Source organism: Suncus etruscus, chromosome 13 (genome assembly GCF_024139225.1).
Source record: "Suncus etruscus isolate mSunEtr1 chromosome 13, mSunEtr1.pri.cur, whole genome shotgun sequence".
Lineage (NCBI taxonomy): Eukaryota > Metazoa > Chordata > Mammalia > Eulipotyphla > Soricidae > Suncus > Suncus etruscus.
In genome coordinates, this window is record NC_064860.1 from 35,218,578 (window position 1) to 35,238,155 (window position 19,578).

The window sequence follows — 19,578 nt, forward strand, 5'->3', positions numbered from 1 at the left end:
AGGAGGAAAATAGGGACACTGGTAGCAGGAAATGTACACTGGTAAAGGGATGAATGCTGGAAATTGTATGAATAAAACTCAACCATGAACAATTTTGTAACTATGTTATAAAATTAAAAAGAGCTCATTAAAATAAAGAAAAATATGACTTATATTAGGTTAGTGTAGATTCAAATGTTTCATTCACCACTTCTTATCTAATCAGCATATTTTGATCAATTATAAGTTCTAGCTCCCAGCAACTCAGAATGTACTTTATATGTAAATATAGTAGACCTAATTAGAAATATGTTATTAAAAAAAGAAATTTTTGCCACATGTAATAACACAGGAAAATGCAATGTGGAGATGAAGGCAAAGTCTAAAGAAAATTTCTGAAAGTAAACTGCTATTAAAATGTCAAAAAATAAAACCTCTAATATGTATATATATAAATACATATACATACACACAGATACATATATATAAATACATATACATACACACAGATATATATATGGTAAGTACAGATATATATATATAAATACATATACATACACACACACATATATATATATATATATACTATATATATATAGTAAGTACAGAGCAGGTTCTTTTTCTCAGATCTCAAAAGAACCTATATTGATTCAGAATTTATTTTATTTTATTTTTAAATTGTCCCCAATTCACAATACAGACCAGGCAAAGGGCCTGTATTGAGGTGTATATGGCGTGCATTTACTGTATCTCTCTTTCTATACAGTCAGTGTAAAGAACACAAGCCTGTGTTAGGAACTGGGAGGCCTTATCTTTTCTTTTCTTTTTCTTTTCTTTTCTTTTCTTTTCTTTTTTTTGATTTTATATATATATATATATATTTATATATATATATATATATTTATATATATATATAAATATATATATATATATATATATATATATATATCCCAAGTGTCCTTCCTCCCCACCCCTCACTGGTCTGTACTCTAGACAGGTTTTCTACTTCTCTCATTCAGTCACATTTTGTTATGATAGATCTCAGTGTAACTATTTCTGTGACTGCACTAAATGATCCCTGTGGTGAGCTTCATGTCGGAAGCTGGACCCGCCGGTCCTCCTCTATTTTGTCTCTGAGAATCATTACACAACTGTTTTTTATTTTTCTCAAAACCATAGATGACGGAGACCATTCTGTATTTATCTCTCTCCCCCTGACTTATTTCACTCAATCTGAGTGATTCAGAATTTAACCCCTAAATATGTGAACAATACAGTTTGTGAAATTTTGTTAGGGTCTTCCCAGAGAACTTACATGTACCTTAATCACTATGCTAAATAATAGATACATAGAAGTGGAAAAGTACATAACAATAATCTGTATTAATATATAGACATTAACTCATACTCTGATAAATTTATAACATGGTATATTATTTTAAAAGTGTATCCAAACCACAACATTTAACTATATATATTAATTAATTATTGGAAAAACTGATTGTGCTCAGAGAGAAAATTGTTGACCTGAACCATCATCTATCTTAGAATTATCAGTAAAAACAATTTCAACCTCTAAATTGAAACCTTCACTTTAAAGAACATAGGGATTAGGAAGATGAGTAGGAAAGATGGCATAGGAAGACCAAAAAAAACTATAAAAATAAGAGAATACTGGGAATTGGAGCAGAATAAAAATTTCTAGTTTAGTGAGTCAAAAAGAAAAAAAAGAGAGAAGTAGAATCAGGCTATATCTTGTAGGTATTCATTTGGAAATCATTTGAAGAAATTTTGAAAAGGGCAGAGAGGAGCCATTGTGTTTGTAAAAAGTTCATTCTACTTTTCCTTCAAATAATGATGAGGATATTTTAAAAAGATAAAAAAAATCTCTAGGAAATTTATCTAAGCAGTTTAAATAAGGAATAAAGGTAGCTTCTGGAATGGTAATAAAGTAAAATGACAGCAGGAATATTCAATCAGAAAAGAAGCAATAAATTTGCTTATTATTAGGGTCATTGAGTGAAAGATAAGGAAAAAATCAAGATGGCATCTATGTTGCTGTTTTGAACAGTGAGATGGGCAATGACATGTCAATGACATATGACAATATGGCAATAACATTAGCTAAAAGAAAAAATGTAAGGAGATACAAATTCGTATTTTATTTCTTTTTTTAATTTTTATTGTGATCATAATGTATTCTTATTTCTAAAGAATATGAAATGAGACAATGGAAAAATTAAGAATTTAATATTATAAAGTTGATTTGCATTGAGTGAGAAAATAGAAATATCAAATGCTTATGTAGTATAAATTTTTTCTTTAACATAAAGGCCCGAGTAGAGATGATTTTGAATTTTATCTGCTTATAAATAGTGCTTAATACAAAGAACTGACTGCTTAGAAATCTTAGAAATAAAGCAAAAAGACATACAAAAAAGCCTTACATTTTTTGCTCAATCATTAGGCAAAACACTTAACTCCATTAAAACCTAGTTGATTTTCCTGTAAGTAAAAATGAATGACATAATCCTGAGGTTATCAATGGATTAAATGAAGTAAAGCATATCTATAAAATGCTGTGTAAATCATAACTAAAACTGAGGTACATTATAATTGAATAACTGATTTTTTCATCAATAACTAAACAAATAAGTTAAAAGAAGGAATCTGAAAGACAAAGAATATAGTTTGGAAATTCAAAGTAAGCTCCAAAATACATACTAGAAAAATATATTTGGCTACAAGACAATTTCAGAAAACAACTTTGCCACATGGCAGAAATCAAAAATGTTAAAATGGAGAAAATTTGAGTAGCTCTTAGAAAGGGCAGAAGGCAGTTCAAGTGCAGACTTTCCAAGTAGAGACGTTTGAGTCTATCAAAGAGAAAAAAGACACTTAAAGGAAGGATTGAAGATAATAAAGGTGATGCACCTGAAGTTTTATTTTAAAGTTATCACTGACAAAGGGCCAGAGACCTTCTCCCTGGAACTACAACTAGATTCTCATCAGAGAGGTAATTCATCTTTAACTTTGGTAGTGGTCACATTGATGAGAGGGCAAGTGTGAGAAAAGGTAGCTGAGTTTTATGTAGTTGTGGGAAGTCAAAAACTTTTACAGTGTGGAAAGGAGAGAATGAATATCTTTAACAATGAAATAAATGGCAGAAAAACAGGGAATATTGTGAGTAGGAGGACATGAGGATCTGAAATAGATGATACTGAACAAATGAGGTTGGAAAGAGTTAATGTATATAAAAGAAATGCCAGAAGATAAAGGGAGCAGTACAGTCTCCAACACTTTGATTAATCCTGTCAAATCTCTTGGAGAGTAAGGGCAGCTGAAATCCGTGAAACCATGAGAAGCTTTAAGATCATTTAGCCATATATTTCAACAACATTCATCATAAAATTATTCAGATAAAATTCATTCAGAGATAAGTAATATTAATGAATATGATACATAGAAGAGCGCATAATAGTGTCAGAAAAATAGAAGGTGAGAGTAATTTTAAAAGTACAATGAATTAGAAGAAATTGATAGGATCACTTTTTGATATGAACATCAAATTACAGAAAGGTGAGAAAATTTAAAATATATTGTGGCACTGAAGAAGCAAACATGAATCTTTCCTTTCTATCCACTGATTGTGAAAGCTTAATTTTTGCTAGTTTTGTATTTCCTGTGGAAGTATGTTAATGTTAGTATAAGGCATAAGTTGTTTTTAGCATGAATTTTTACATCTATGTACTAATTCCATATCTGTAGGTGAGTTCAATCATAGTCCAATTAATCACTAGTTAGATCTTTTAATGAATATTTAAATATAAAATGAAAGGAAGAACAATATTATCTATTAAATCACTTATTAGTAAATTAGAATAATAAAATATATAATTATAGTCCTAAGCCAGCCTTAAAGTTTATTTAAAACATAGATATCATATATTAAAATTTATGTCTAGGGACCAGAGGGATGGTGCAAGTGGTAGGGCATTTGTCTTGCATGCCCTAAGCTAGGACAAACCACAATTCGATTTTCCAGCATCCAATATCGTCCCCCAAGCCAGGAGCGATTTCTGAGTGCATAGCCAGGAGTAACCCCTGAGCATCCCTGGGTGTGGCCCCATAACAAACAAACAAAAAATTATGTTCTGGTATGCAAATAATTGTACCATTATTTAACTCTTTCTAAAAACTTATCTATAAGGAAAGAAATACACTTCCCAGATATAACACTAAACTTTTATTAAATACATTTTCCTTTGTCAATTATTTGTTCAGTTTTAGACAGATTATCTCTAAAGAGCTTCCAATCAAAGAATATCAAAAAAGGGTATTGAAAAAATATAAAATCAAGTTGAAAATTCGTTTTACATTGTTGGTATTTTCTTGAAATATGTCTTAAAGTATACATATATCTTCCTAATGGAATGGCTATCTTTGGTATAAAAAGACTAATAATGTTATTCTCTGTTTAAAAATTTCTCCATAACTAATGTACTTTTTTCCACCAGAGACAATAGCAATACTAAATATTTATGTTTCTGTACCAGGCTTGGGAAATTAGTTAAAATATGAAATTTTCCACATTCATTAGTTTAATATAAAAGAAAATATTAATTATTTTGATTGTAATATATAACACTCTGATTAAATTAATTAGAATTTTCTATTCTTCTATAGAAATGTTTTATTCATCAATTATCACTTCAATGTTTACCTTGATATTTTCATTACTTTCAGTAAGAAAATAGTATTTTGGGAGGCAGAACTGGCTTAGGGGTTCCTCCTGTCTCTGAACTCAGAGTTCAATCCTGGTGGTACTCATAGAGCCATATGGAATGCCAAGTATTAAACCTGGGTTGTTACATAAAAGGCAAATGCCCTACTCACTGAGTTATCACTCTGCCTCCCCAAATAGTATATGATGCAATTATATTTTAATTAATATAAAAAAAGCCAGGGGTCAGAGACATAGCATGGAGGTAGGGCATTTGCCTTGCATGCAGAAGGACGGTGGTTCGAATTCCAGCATCCCATATGGTCCCCTGAGTCTGCAAGGATCGATTTCTGAGCATAGACCCAGGAGTACTTCCTGAGCATTGCCGGGTTTGACCCAAAGCTAAATAAATAAATAAATAAATAAATAAATAAATAAATAAATAAATAGCCAATATTTGCATTATTCTGTAGAGCAGGAAACTGTATTATTATATTTTGCTTCTAAGATTTGTGATTTTATTTTTTAGTATAGATCTTCAGAAAGTTTACTCTTTCTGGGGTAATATTATAAATAAGTGAATAAATAAGGACTGCAGTCTTTAAGCTTATTATTTCATGTTATTTTCTCTTTTATGCCTATAATTGTGGACACATGCATCTCTAAATTACTCACCTTCAGTCCTTTCCTTAACCTATCCAGTCAAAAAAAATTATCCACATATGTGTTCTAAATCATCACCAAAAAATAAATAAATAAATAAAGGAGAGATATGTCCTTGATTCTCTAATAATATACTAACCATTATCTTTTGGAATATGGGAAGTATACAGATACTAGACAAGTGTTTTGATTTGTTCAAACCTTAAATAAGATTACCATGAATATAAAACATATTAATTTTCAAATCCCTATATTTCTAGGAAACAGTACTTGACAATTTTGATCTTTTGGTGTGCTGCAAATAATTTAATGAACACAAACTTAAAAAATGGACACAAATTATTTCACATACTTTTTCTTCCACTAATTAACTCCATTTATTAGTTACTAGAAAAATTATGCAGTAACTGAAACTTCATAACTCATCTATGTAACAGAAGATAGAATGTCCTTAAATTTAAAAGTTTCCTTAAAAATCTAAAATTTTATATACAAACATCGGACAATTTTAAGGAAGCTAACATAAGAAAAATTCTAGGATGTTTAGCAAACAGTTCCTTCTTTTTTTATACAGTTTTTTCTACATTTTTAGAAATAATTCCTTTGCTGATACAATTTTTTGGAAGAAACCCTAAAACATTATGGGAATTAACACTAGTCTCAAACATTGCATTATGTAGGTTACAAGAAGATTATTTGAATTTCTTCCAATAATCTATGCAACTGTTTTTATCTCATGACAGTAGCGGCAAGAAGCAAGAGAGATCCATGGAAAATCTTCCCTATCCACAATTCTTTAATACCAGAATAATTACTTCAAAGTAATCTGGTAACCCCATATTCCTACACATTCGCCACCCAGAAAATTTAGAACTATCAGTAGTCTCACATGGTGTATTAAATTCTAGTTATTAGAAGATTTTTTGATGTGTTGAAATTAAATGAATACAGCCTGGAACTACCTGGACCAAAAAGTAAATAATTTGTGTGCTTTGTTTGCAACGTCCTAGTGTTATATAGCAGAAAGAAAAGAAATAAAGCTTGTAATAATTTGATTGTTGATGGATCTTTTCCATTCATAAAATACCTATTATCATCAGCTTTGCTTGAGAGACATCAGCATTCTTCAGAGCACAGGGCACAGATGCATGTCTACATAATAAAAAGGGAATCAGGGAATCCTAGCAACAGCATCAAAGTAGATGTGTTTCAGTTTCCTTTTAAAATGTTCTTTTACTATAGATTTTTTTATGAAGTTGAAAGTTAATAGAATGATTTTGTAACAAAAGTAAAAAGAATCAAACGCTTTGAGTTTTGAAACATATTTTATGCTGATTTTTTAAAAAAAATAATAGCAGCTTGATATAGAAAACGTGATAAAATCTAAGGTGGGTTAGAGCATCTCAAATGAAGCTTTATTCATTGTAGCAAGGAAGAGTTTAGTAGATTCAAATCAAGGATGGGGTGTCAGAATCCTCTGCCTTAAATCTCAGCACTACACTTTTTTGACTTTGTAATTATAGGCAAGTCATAATTCCCTTTCAGTCTCAGTTTCAATGTGGTCTAAATGGAGATAATTATAGAGCTATTGTTTGTTTTCAATGGAATAATAAGAGTAAATAACCTAGCCTAACAGAGGCTAGCACATCACAGGGTGCAAATAGCAAATGTTAGATATAATTTTAGTAACACATTTTCTTAATATTTATTAGATTCTGTACATTTAAAAATCTAAATTAAGATAAATGAACTTAAGATAGCAATGATTTTAAGGAATATACCCTCATATTTGAAGATAACATAAAATGGATATAGTTGCAAACTAAATTCTTGAATAGTGAAAAGCAGCCATAGCTTCAAAATAAAATAAAAAAAGTAAAGCTAGAAATCAATGGTGAAAGGGAAAGTTATTCTTAGTGTATTCTTATACTAAGACTATTCTTATATAACATACTTATGTGTCTCTCAAATATACTCAGTATAAAAAGAGATAGGAAATCAAATGATAGCAAGAGTTGTCAAATATTTTAAATAGCCAAATAAAATATGTTTAGATTTGTGAATCATTTAATAAATGTTATAAATTCTCAATTACCATCACAGTGAGAAAGCAGCTATAGGCAGTACATGAACAAGTAGATTTGAGTTTATTTTACTAAAACTCTACAAAAATAGTGCTTTATCAGCTAGGGTTCTCAAGAAAAAGAGCCAAGAATATGTGTGTGTTGATTTATTTTATATGTATACAGGTATTTTTTTAAAAAAAATAACTTATGAGGACTGGAAAGATATACAGCAATGTCTTCAGTGTAGATGACCCAGCTTTGATTGCTAGCATTCCATATGATCCCCTGAGCTTACAGGGAATGATTCCTGAGTACAAAACCAGGTGTGGTCTGAGCACCTCCAAGTGTGACCCAAAGATTAAAGTATAAAAGTAAAAAAGAAAATAACATATACAGTTATGGATACTGAAAACTTTAAGATCTGCAGTGAGTCAACAATCAAGATATCCAAAATTTGCTAATGTTGTATTTTAAGTCCAAAACTATCAGTCTAAATAACAATAAAACAGCTGATGTACATACAAATATAGTCCAAAAGCTATATACTACTGAATTTTCTTTTTCCCTTTCGTTCTATTAGAGAAAAATTTAAAGAATTTAAATGCAGTGCAAATGGCTACAAAGGTTCAATCCTCAAAACTACAGTCACCCAAGCTCAGCCAGAACTGGTCCCTGAGCACACATCCAGCAGTACACTCTAAGCCTGGGTGTGACTCAAATTTGAAAACAAAAATAGCATAAATATGTTCATAATTTTTATTTGATAGTGTCCAAAATAATGCACATTAACATATGCATTCAGCCATTAGAAAATTTGAACCTTATCAGTCAGAATTGATTCACTAAAATTCACCTCTACCTGAAGTAGAGAAATAATATTTTCTTAGAAAACGTAAACGGAGGTAGTAGTAGTGTAACTGGTCCCCATTTGTACAGCTTGTTGTAGATTGGGTATCGTTTCTGTTCTCGTTAACTTTGGGTTTGGTGTTCAAGTCTGATCTTTTTTATTTTCACTAAATGTTCATATGACTGTCTAGTCCTGGTACCGTCCATTTTGCCCCCTCAATTTATGAGGCTGAGCAAGATGATTTCAGTAATGTGGTTCTGTTGGAAGTATAAGAAATGAAAAGGGAAAAGAAAAACTACTAGAGGGAATCATCTCGATGTTATAAATATCTAAAAAAAAAAAAAAAAAAAACCAGCAACTACTTAAAAAGTTTTGTGTTTCTTCATTTTTTTTTCCATAGGCAAAGTAAGTACTCTCTTAACACTTTATTTTGGTGACGAGTTCCATAGATTTTGCTTTGATTATCTTCTTGATTTTGAGGAATTGTAAATTGAATCCTCTTTGATTGATAGCTCCTGATATATGTGCTCCACAAAGTTTGCTTTGGTAATAGTATATGTGGTAATATCTCATTGAATGCACAAATAAGTTTAATATGGTAAAAGTCAACAGAGAATTTAGTCTTCTGGGAGTTAAGTTGACATTACCAGGCAGAGAAGCTCCTTTTAGATAATAGAGAATTTAAAAGTTAAATCATGTTCTTGAAAGGAACACTTAGAACAAATACATCATCTAATTAAACAGTACATTTGAAACTGCTATTATTATAAATTTATTTATCAAGGATCTTCATTTCCTATTTTCTTTATAAATATCATTTTCCAAATTTTATATATTTTTATGAAGTATTCTATTAACATACATTTGTTAATTTTTCATAATTATCTGAACTTTATAGCTTGTTTTCTGTTCAGAAGCACTTGGGACAAACACAATTTTATCTGTGATGGAATCTTATTGTATACAGTACATCCACACAGTTTAATGTGTAACCATAATAACAATAAGCTGTATTACAGGTGATAAATATTAGATCTTTATTCTAGATATTTTTATTTGTAAATCAAAATAGATTTAATACTAAGCATTTCATTAAACCATTTTTCTAAAGTCTCTTTTGTGGAACATAGATACTGTATTTGTCACTACAATGATTTTTTTTTTATTTTTTTTTTTTTTTTTTGGTTTTTGGGTCACACCCGGCAGTGCTCAGGGATTACTCCTGGCTCTATGCTCAGAAACCGCCCCTAGTGGCATGTGGGATCATATGGGATGCTGGCATTTGTGCCACCATTCTTCCGCATGGAAGGCAGACTCCTTACCTCCAAGCTATCTCTCTGGCCCCTACAATGATTTTTAATTGAAATTATTCACTGAAATTTCTAATACATGATCACACAAACAACTTGCATTGAGTAAATAAAATTAGATATTTTACAAAAATATCAAAATTTTTTATGATATATAAATTGGTATTATATTAAATAATAATTATTTAATAATATATTGCTCACACTGTTAGTTGTATGGAAAACTATATACTTAAAGAAAATTTATAGAAAATATAATATACTTTGTACATTATATACCTAGAGCTTAGAAGAGATCTCAAAGATATATTAATGACATTTTTATCAAGCTATAATATTTTGACAAATTTTATTTTTAAGCAAGAATATTCAAGTCTAGCAGAAAACTGCAAAAAGTAAGGAATTAGGAATGGAATGATCTCGAGAAAGTAGGATATTTGCCTTGTACACAGTAAACTCAATCCCAGCACCCCATATGATTATCCCAAACCTGCCAGTGGAGTTACTGAGAGCAGAACCAAGAATAAGCCCTGAATGCAACAGTATGGTCCAAAAATTGAAGAGAAAGTGAGAATTAAGGAGTTTATTTAAAACTGGCATTTTCAGATGTGTACAGATTTACTAAAAAAATTGTAAAGTTGAATTAAAATAAATAACTTCAGTCCACTGAAGTATAATTTTACCTACAGATTGTTTAGACAAGTTCAGTGACTCAATATTGAAACTAGTTTCCTTAAATTTACAACAAATGCACATACGTGAGACAAAAAGAAATATCTATTTCATCTTAGTATTTTCTAATCTGATTGATCTCTTCGGACTAAATCACTGAATTAATTTCAAATCCTATATATTAATTTTGACAAATCTATGAAATGACAGCATAAATTCCTTGAAATTAAAGACTAAGTAATTATTATTCTCTTTTTACTCCTAGGAAATGAACTGTAATAAATTTGCTATCTCAATATGTAGATATATCAGCAGTTTAATCATATCCAAAGTATAATTTAGTTATAATGACTTAAAAAGATTAAAGGGACTCAGAAATCATTGGTTATTTAGATGAGTATCCTTCATCAAAGGATAAACTTGGCTGAATGACACAGTTCTGTTTGCCTATCCACATTTCTGACTTATATTAAGGTTATTATTTAAATTTATTTTAGAGAATTACAGTGGGATTACATAGTATTATAGTGTGATAATAGTGAAATAGGCTACTTCTGTAATTTGCAAAACTTACATAGATTACATTCAATTTAATGTTTCTGGACATCTTTTCATCTATAAATTAGGTCCAAAAATTATACTGTCTGAAAGATTCAATTACGTTTAAATTTATAAACCGATGATTGAAGGTTAACACGTTATTATTGGTTTTGTTTTGTTTGTTTGTTTGTGTTTGTATCTTATAGAAATAAGCCTCTTCTCTAGGTTATAATACTTTTATTTAGTATCAAGTTCAAACCAAAATAAGAAATAAAGAAAGAAGCTGTTTACCAAATAAGTTCTAAATTAACAGGAGGAAAGCTGAAAATAAGTTGTCAGTAAGAGTGCTATGTTGTATAATTTTTTAAAATTTTCTAATCGAGCTGCACTATATTTTTAATAAAATACCATTAAATTGGCCTTCGATTTCCTACTGGCTGCCATAGAATCTTTGTGTTAAAAGTAGTTTTCACAGATACAACAATTTTATGAAGGGCTTAATGCATATTTAAGATGAGCCATTCTTATATGACCAAGATTACTTCTAGCTCTCTTCTCAGAAATTCTTCCTGATAGAAGTCAATCAACTTATATTATTAATTTTCCTATGAGTGAAATCAGTAGTGATGTACCACATAAAACCCAGATGCTATCGTGAAGTATCACTTATTAGAGCAATAATTATCTAACATATTTGTACTCTTGACAAATTCACAAAAAAGTTATTGCTTGATTTCTTATAATTGCCTGTTGCTTACTTACCTTTATTATCTAGGGGAAAGCGCTTAATTTAGACTGCTTTTTTTTATTTTTACTTTAATACATCTTTAGCATTCCTAGTCCATTTAGGAACATTTTTATTGTTCATGAAAATGAATACACAAAGCTCAATCTTCATCTATGATTCAAAATAAGCAAAAAATACAAAGGCTTGATTCAAAAATATAAAAGTGAACAGATTTTATTATTTGCCAATATTATTCTGTTATATATAATAACATGTCAATAATATACACTTTACATGTACTACCATGTCATTAATAATTGTCTTCTCTGAGATGTGGTTAAGAACTAATTGAACATAAAAGTACTACTTTCCAATAGTGTGGACATTATATAGCAATTCAGTTATAGTAATCTAATTTAGTCCCATTTGAGATCACATACTGTGTAAGGTATTTAATAGATATTCTGAAGCATGGAAAATGAATGACACGCATCTCCCATTTTTAACTTGTATTATAGTCCTTGAATGTATGATACACAATAAACAGTCTCATTCCACAACATTAGCATCTTTAAGAGATATTGGGAAAAGAGATGATGTAGCTTATGCTTGTCCTATCTTTATATAATGGAAGTTTTTCTCAGAGTAAAAATTTAAAAGTGAAAACTTAAGATTTAGAATAATTTCAAACCATATATTTTTAGTCTCAAATAGTAAGGCCTGAATTCTTCTATGTCCTCTCTCCCACGTAATTCTAAGAAAGTTATCTTTTAAAATTTCCCTTTTCTATTTATGTATATGATTTCATTACATACTTTGTCTCAATATTTTACAAGTTAATTATTAAATCAAATATAATAAAATAATGTTATAGGTTATATGAGAAAGATTGCCATATACCCAGTATTTATTTTTTGCTACTCCTAAGATTACTATTCTTATTTTACTATCATCAATAATGCCATTAACTATTATTATTCATATATTATAACTATTATTATTTCCACAACCATCATTATTATGATTATTAATACCAGTGAGACAAAATCATTACTACTACTAAATACCACCACTAGTATCCACTGTTTTACTATCACAGCAATCATCAAAATTATACCTAGTACTGTCACTAATTTTATCTTATAATTATCAAAATCATAAATCAATATGAATTAATATAGTTATTTTCATTGAGTTATATTAAAAAACTTAGTTTTCCAAATATAGAAGACATGATTCTGAATTTCTGACCACTTTAAAAATTTTTATTTCTTGCAAGAAATCTTTTTTTTCAAAATTTTTATTGAAGCACTGTGATTACAAGCATGACAAGAAATCTTACAAGTTCTATTCATTTTATTGTTAACTATTAACTGTATTTATGTACTACAATAAAGGAGGTCCAAGGCAGAAACTACCAATATTTGCTGTTTTTCAATTCAAAACTCATTTATGTAAAATATAGTACCTATAATTAAAACCAATAAAAAAAAGATAAAAACCAATACATTCTTTAAAGAAATACATGTGTACAGTGCAAAGGTCCAAGACTGCCAGGGCTATAGGACTGCCAGGCTGCAGAGGTCCAAGGCTGCCAGGGCCGGGTGCTGCAAGGCACACAGGGACACTTGGGTCCTGGCTGCCAGGAGGGGCCTCAAGTACATCCAGGAATACCAACATCTAGCTAGCGCCACCCAGACTGTGAGAGAGAGAAAGAGAGAGGGAGAGAGAGAGAGAGAAAGACGGGGAGAGAGAAATAGAGAGAGAGAGGGAGGGAGAGAGAGAGAGAGAGAGAGAGAGAGAGGGAGGGAGAGAGAGAGAGAGAGAGAGAGAGAGAGAGAGAGAGTGAGGGAGGGAGGGAGAGAGAGAGAGAGAGAGAGAGAGAGAGAGAGAGAGAGAGAGAGAGAGAGAGAGAGAAACCAATTATACTTTTTATTTTTCCTGGAGTCTCAAGCTTGCCACTGAGTTTCTGAGAGAGAGGGAGAGGTAGATAAAAACTCACCAGCAAGAGGTGATCAGAGAGGACCTGGTACAAAAAAAAATCAATAAAGTGAAATAAAGCAAATAGTATCTCTTCAGTGCCTTATCTACAGCCTGTATGGACCAACGGGCACTGTTCTGGGCACTATCCAGCCTTAGCCCTATTTCCAAATTTTTCCTTTTTTATCTATCATGATAGGGTGGTGTGTCAAGGGGCATGTCCAGGTTCAACAGTCATTATAGTGGGGTTATTCAAGGGGCATTCCACGTATATAACTGCCAAATAGGGTATCCAAGGAATGTGTCCAGGTCCAATGGCCATTACATCAACAATAGAAGTCAAATAGAAATAAAGAACAGAGTATAGAAAAAAGTGTATATTTAGGAAGAAAAATACATAATGTTCAAATAAGGTGAACCTTTTTCCTAAAAAAAGTTGAGAAAAGAGATCATTTTCTTAGAAACCAGACTAAAATAATTGTTTTGTTTTGGTTTGGGGTTCTAGTTCTGCACTAATGAATCACTCCTGTCATTACTAGGGAAATATATGGGATCCTGAATATGAAATCAGATTGGTCTTTTGCAAGAAAAATGCCCTCCCTGCTGTACTATCTCTTCAGTCCTAATATTGGTTAGTTTGCATTATAATTGGCAACATATTTAGGATTTTTAATACACAATATCATGCCATTGGCTAATAATGACATTTAGATTTCTTCTTTTCAGTTTGGATTCTTTTGATATCTTTCTCTTCTCTTATTGCTCTGTCAATGTCTTCAAGTTTTATGTTGAAATAGGGTGATGACAGTGGTCATCCTTATCTAGTAGCAAACTTCAGGGAAAGACTTAATTTTTAACTATTGCATATGATGTTGATTGTTTATTGTAGAAGGCCATTTGTGTCTTGAAGGTATTTGATCAATATCTTTGAGGTTTTTATAAGGACCCTTTGCTCAATGTTCTCTTTATGACTGAAATCCAACTACAATCATGTTTGTAACCATAGTGCTTAAATAAAGACTTAAAAATAATGTTCACCAGGGATAAGGATCTCCATTTTTTAGAAGTGCCTCTGTTTTTGCTTTTAGTATAATATTGGCTTTATTAAAGCTTTTTCCTGTATTTATAAAAATTTAAGAATTATGGGCATTAAGTCTTCTTTGAAAGTTTTGGAATCACTCGAGTAAATCCATTTGAACCTGGGTTTTTGTTCCTGGGAATAATTTTAATTATTGATTTAATTTTTTAATATTGGTCTATTCACATTTTGAATTTCTTCTGGATTAAGTATTAAGTGTTGGTATAATTCTAAGAACCCATTTATTCTAAAATATTCAAGCTTGAGGGCATAAAGTTTAACCCCTTATGAACTTTTGTCTTTTGTAATGTTTCCTCTTTCATCTCTTATACTATTTTGTTTGTTTATTTATTTTGTGCCACACCCAGTGGTGCTCAGGGGTTACTCCTAGCTCTGCACTCAGAAATTGCTCCTGTCTATGGGACCACATTGGATGCTAGGGACTGAAACTGCATCAGAAGCGTGTTCATCTTGGGTCAGCAACGTGCAAGGCAAATGCCATACCACTGTACTACCTACCACACCGGCCCTCTTCTACTATTTAGTTAGATTTTGTCTTTCTTAGTATTAGTGAATCTAGCTAAGAATGTGTAAATTTTGTTCATTTATTGCTTGAACTAACTCCCAACTGCATTAATCCTTTTATTTTCTCTATCATTAATTTCCTTGTAAAATGTAATATCTTGCCTGCTGATTTATTTGGAATTCATTCATTGTTCTTTTTAATAGTTTAACTAGCTGTGAGCTTAGGTTGTTGTGTTGAGTCTTTTCTTTAATCCTCGTGTATGCTTGAATAACTATAAACTTTTTCTTAGTACCTCATTCATTATGTCCCCTGGGCTCTGGTAGTTAGTGGTTTCATTATTGTATGTGTTTTGGAAGACTTGATTCTGTATTTGATTTCCTCTCTTATCAAATAATTATTTAACTGTACATTGTTCAGTTTCCAAATATTTAGACTCTTCTCTACTTTTTATATTAATAATTAATTTCATTTTATAGATTCATGGTCTGAATAGATCTATGAAATTTTAAACTTTATAATTTTATGGTTATTTGATCTGTGTCCCAGGTTGTCATTTATTCTGAAGAATGTCCCATATGCAGTGGAGAAAAAAATGCATTCAGTTTTGAGTGAATATAATCTCCTAGATATGATTGTCAGACCAAATTATTCCAGGTTTTTATTTATGTTGCTTAGTTTTTTATTGATATTTAGCCTTAATTATAAACTAAAATATTAAACTTATTTTTAAAATATTATTTTTCTTTAGAAATTTTATTTTACTCTGTCTCTAAATCTGGGTATACACATATGAAATGGTGCTATACTATCATTGTGATCACAACCATTAACAACTGAAAACTTTAAGATAATCTTAATATATTAATCTGAAAATACTGGGTAAGGAGAAAACTATTGTGATGCATAGAATAATAAAGAGGTAGAAATACAGTGCTAATTTTACACATGTACTAACAAGTGTTATATTAATATAGAGAATATATTTTTATTTGTTAGATGACCTCTGGCAGGACACTTTTAAACCTTTTTAATGGACACATTTAGCTGATGGGAGAAAAAAAATATGACAAAGTTAGAGTTGTTACTTTCCTAATATATATACATATATTATATATTTGTATATGTACAAAATATATGTATATGCAAATAACTTGGTTAATATATTTAGTATTTTTAATAGTATAGGGTCATTCCTTGTTTTAATTTTCATAATTTGTATTTACTGGCACACAGAATATGGTGTTATACATAATAATATCAAGGTTAAATGTACTTATCTGAAAAAGTATGTACATCAGACTTTCCAAGACTGTCATTAATATTGAAGGATTTTAAGATGACTTTGGAAGATTGAACCCAACAAAGAAATAAGAGAATAACCTTTTAAGATTAATAGGTGACAGGAGTAGTGCTTCTACCATAAATCTCCCTCTATTATTACTGTATTCATATATTAAGCTACATATTGCCAAGTGACCCAGGAGATAGGTATTTTCCTAAAAGATTTTCTATATTATAACTTCCATGAAACTAATTTAAAGCATTCAGCACTCCATCAGTTAAGATTTAAAGTCACAATAACTGACTGACTCGCCATGTGTATGTGCAAAGTTTTGAGCTTAAAAGAAAAAGATGAAAGAACCAGATGCATCAAACTGAGAAGTGTGATGTACAACTAATTATGCATTTTATGTTTAGGTTGATCATCCTACCTTTGGCATCTGTTGCCTTCACTCCCAATTTTTCTTTAGTAGCAGACATAGCTCTATAAATATGATTTGTGGAATAAGTTTATAGAAAATCTATGAGCATTTTAATAGTTTTTTAATATTTACTATTCTATAAACTTTTGTAAGAGAGGTAGTTTTCTGTCATTCTTTTTTTTTCATTCTTATATTATTTATAATTAATATATAGTTTATTTCAGGTTGTGATCTTTTGCATTTTTTATATTTCAATTCTCTAATTCATGATTCTGTAGGAAAATTCTACGACAGCCAATTTATTCTTTCTTCAATTAATATAATCAATACTATTTATGACTGAAAATGCAATAATAAAAAACTTGTTACTTTTATTCTTATATGAACTACTTTTCTTTCTGTATGATTCATAAAAAATACAGTGATTCATAACCATGCACACATTTTTTTAAGTTGCCCAGAATTTAGTGCCTTTCATATAAATCAATACATCTTGTTTCATTTATTCTTCATAGCAGAAAACATATATATTAAAATTTCTTGAAGTTAGGGAGGCATCAAAGTGAAAGAATATGCATTAAACCCTTTGGTAACCCTACTATTCAGTCTAGGGATTTGATGGTCTCATTCTGCCAAAAATTTTAAATGGCTATTTATTTGTTTGGACATTCTATCTTTATTTTCATATGAAATACCATATTAGATTGTATTCTCTCTGTGGATTTTATAGATATATCAATTTTAAGCTTATATTATTTTGGTTTACTTCTTTAGATATAAAACCACAAAAGAAATAATTGTGCTATAAACAAAAATTATGGCATTCTGACATATTCAGGCATGTTTATCAGAGAACTCATCTAAGTTAAACAGCCCACATTAGGGAGCATCCATATCCTACAGAAGATTTCCCTGAAGTATTATGACTCTGTGACCTTGTATCTTTTTTATGCCTTAATTTTAAAAAGTAATTTGAAGAAAAAATTTCAGGTCAGTCTTATGGACAGATGGTTCTTATTATACACCTTAAAAAAGACATTGATTCAGAAAATAAACTATTGGATATAGAGATAGTACAGTCGGTAGAATAATTCACTTGTATGTGGACAACCTGGGTTCTATTCCCCAGAGATAGTCTTATATCTCCCAGCAGCATTAGGAGTGATATCTGATTGTTACAGGGAATGAGCCCTAATCACAGTTAGATATGGACCCCAAATAAAAAATAATTAAATATTAAAACAAAATAATTATAAATTCTATATTCTGAGTGCTATATATTTTAGATGTCCTTTTAATTTTTATAAATACACTCAGACTTACAAAGTTAATCATAGTAGAGTTTCAGAAATATAATTTCCAGAAGAAAGTCTATAGTTATAAACAATCTTGATAGATTGCAGCCAACCTCAGAGTCTGCACTTATTTTGTTCTTTACCCTAGAAACAAAAGAAAGAAAGGCATAATGGTACAGACACATGTTTATAAATAATATTAAGACCTACAAATCATTAGTTAAGATGTTAATTTTGTTGTAATAATTTTTCCAAGTTGTCTCCAATTATCATTTTTTTATTTAAACACCTTGATTACATACATGATACATGTGTTTGGGTTTCAGTCATGTAAAGAACTCCACCCATCACCAGTGCAACATTCCCATCACCAATGTCCCAAGTCTCTAATTATCAATTATCATTTTTAAATAATAGTTTCTCACAGAATTTGTTTTAAAGCCAGGTTATCTGCTACTGGTATTATCTATGTATTTGAATGTGTAACTCATAGTATCATCCTTTTTTCCCTCAGGACTCCCATGATTATTGCTTGATCATCAATTTAGATTCCTCTAAAACAAGAGACTTTTATGAGTAAAGAAGTGGGTGGAAGAACTGATAGACTCAAGGAACTCTTGAAGAACAATGTTAAAGAAATAGTGACAAAAAATAATTACATTTTTTCTGGTCAATATATGTATGGGAAATAATCCTTTGAACTCATTGTTATAGAAAATTTCTTTACTGTTTCTCCAAAAGACTGTTTTAACTGTCTCATATTGTACAGTACAACATTTTACCAAAGATGCCCACAAAAATATTTAAATATTGTTTACATTTATTTAAATAATACATATACATATCATTTTATACATACTCCTATATTACATATATACTGCATAAGACAGCATAACATAATATAAATGAAGACTACTAATGATGAATTAAAAGAATATAAAAAGAATATAATATCTTACTATACTTATATTTAAACTTAAGATTTCAGAAATTCAGTTTTAATTATATGGTTATTTAAGATTTTATTTCTGACCATTTTGGGTATATAAACAATCTATTGAAAATATATATTTCTTAACATTTTTATCTTAGTTTTATTGACTTATACTATTGGGCAATAAAATTAACTATTTGAATGCTTCTTTTTATAAATTCTGCAAAATACATATGCTGATTATTCTTGGTCTCAATAATGATAACAAGATGTTTCCATTTGCCTAGAACTGCATTATATTTTTTTAAAGAAAACCTTTCTTTACTTTATAGTCATTAGCAGTCACTGATCTTTCCAACCACATGATTCTTGACTCTTGCTTTTTCTATAATGGTATAGAAGTGGAATAATAATACATTGTGAATTCGGGCTGTCTTTTATTTCATTTGGTATGGTTCTTTACTGATTCATCTATGATATATATAAAAGAGAGTCGATAGTTGAAGGATTCTTTGGGTGTTCCACAATTGTCTAT

At 30.1% G+C, this 19,578-nt stretch overlaps 1 non-coding gene across 1 annotated transcript; it reads right to left on the reverse strand.

Annotated features, from left to right (window-relative positions):
* Positions 1-655: 655 nt before the first annotated feature.
* On the reverse strand, positions 656-787 carry LOC126026410 (small nucleolar RNA SNORA51). The gene has a single exon (XR_007501696.1). It is a non-coding gene; the product is annotated as a small nucleolar RNA SNORA51 (small nucleolar RNA).
* Between the last annotated feature and the right edge of the window lie 18,791 nt (positions 788-19,578).